The following is a 1,787-nucleotide window of genomic DNA, read 5'->3' as shown; positions in this document are numbered from 1 at the left end:
TGTATTGTCTTACCTCAAACCAATAACCCTTTTAAAATAAATGCAAGCATGATACAAATACTTCCTATATTTCGAGGGTTCGATTCTGAGAACCCCTATACTCATGTAAGAGAGTTCGAACAAATTTGTCGGACTATGCAACCTGATCATATGTCCGAAGACTCTCTGAAATTGCGTTTGTTTACATTTTCTTTAAAGGAAAGGGCCAAAACATGGTTTTACGGTTTGAGACCACAATCAATCACCACTTGGGAACAACTCACTAATCAATTTTTCCAAAGATTTTTTCCACATCATAGGACCATCGCTATTCGTCAAAATATCAATTGTTTTGTCCAGTTGGATGAGGAAACTGTTTTTGACTATTTTGAACGTTTTAATGATTTGTTGAGCGAATGTCCACACCATGGATTTGAGAAGTGGAGACTTGTCGCTATCCTCTATGAGGGACTAGACTTTAAATCTCGAGCCATGGTTGAGTGTATGTGTAATGGTGAATTTCTTGATAAATCTGTGGATGATGCATGGAATTTTTTAGCCGAGATTGCAGAGAAAACCCATCAATGGGAATCCGTTAGGGAAACAGGAACAACACCACATGATATGAGTCACCCCCATGAATTAGAGTTTTATTCTTGTAATAGCTCCGACCATAGGATTGAAAATTATCCTAGATTGCAAAATCCCTATCATGATGATGATGATGATTATGATGTTATGTTAGAAGAACATGTCTATACTGAAAATGTTATGGAACCTTTGGGTTCAAATACATTAGGCTTCTCTGCCCCGACCTTAATGCATGATATTTCTTCTAGTATTCCATGTGATGTTTCCCCTGATGTGCCGATACACGAGAATAAATCTGTTGATGATGTTGATGATTCTGATTGTGATCTTGCCAATTTGATTGATGATTGTGAGCATGATGTGACATGTGTAGATGAGTTAGGAGATTTTGATTTGATTGATAATGATATGCCTATTCTTCTACCTAAGTCACAATCTGATGGCCTTCCACCCAACCTAGATTTGGTTTGTACCCATATTGTCAAACCGATTTTTCTGAAAATGCCTAATCTAGGTTTGGAACTGTGTGCTTCCCAAGTCCTTTTGGACTATTTTGCTTCTAAGTATAATACATTTGAGGAACCACAGTTGGAAATAGCATGTTTGCCCGTCCCTAGCACAGTTCATTTCGAGCTAGACCTTGTGCATGATGAACCCCCGAAACTGCGCGATTTTGTTTTCAAAATTATATCTTCTGTAAAATCCAGGTTTTGGGGTAGCTCATTTTGTTTCACAGCTTCACTTGCATGCCTATCATATTATTATTGTGTGAAGCTGTTGAAACCTCTACACTTTGTCTTTTGGGTTGATCCTCAACTCTTTAGATTGTTAGTGTATGGTGAATTTTTGTATATAATCCAGTAGATAAAATTTCTTAAAACCCCTTTTGTTCATTTTGTATATATTTTGCTAATCCAATATGATCTCGGCTGACATAGGATTCTTTCCTTGAATAACGGAGTTCTAATATTGCTTTCGCCGAAATCGGGTATTCTCTTTCCTTTTTCTCTACTCAACATGATCCTCTTCATATGTTGTATTATAATTTTGTTCATATTTTGAAACATTGAGGACAATGTTTAGTTTAGGTTTGGGGGTATAGAGTAGATACCACGATAATATGCCATAATTGAAAACAAAACTCCTTCTTTTTGAAAAAATTGAAAAATTCCAAAAAAATTGAAAAATCAAAATAAAAAAAAGATAAAAAATTGAAA

At 35.6% G+C, this 1,787-nt stretch overlaps 1 non-coding gene across 1 annotated transcript; it reads right to left on the bottom strand.

Annotated features, from left to right (window-relative positions):
• Positions 1-309: 309 nt before the first annotated feature.
• Positions 310-413, bottom strand: LOC113345975. The gene has a single exon (XR_003358344.1). It is a non-coding gene; the product is annotated as a small nucleolar RNA R71 (small nucleolar RNA).
• Between the last annotated feature and the right edge of the window lie 1,374 nt (positions 414-1,787).

This window comes from Papaver somniferum, unplaced genomic scaffold, assembly GCF_003573695.1.
Source record: "Papaver somniferum cultivar HN1 unplaced genomic scaffold, ASM357369v1 unplaced-scaffold_84, whole genome shotgun sequence".
Classification (NCBI taxonomy): Eukaryota; Viridiplantae; Streptophyta; class Magnoliopsida; order Ranunculales; family Papaveraceae; genus Papaver; species Papaver somniferum.
This window is presented reverse-complemented; position numbering and strand designations above follow the sequence as displayed.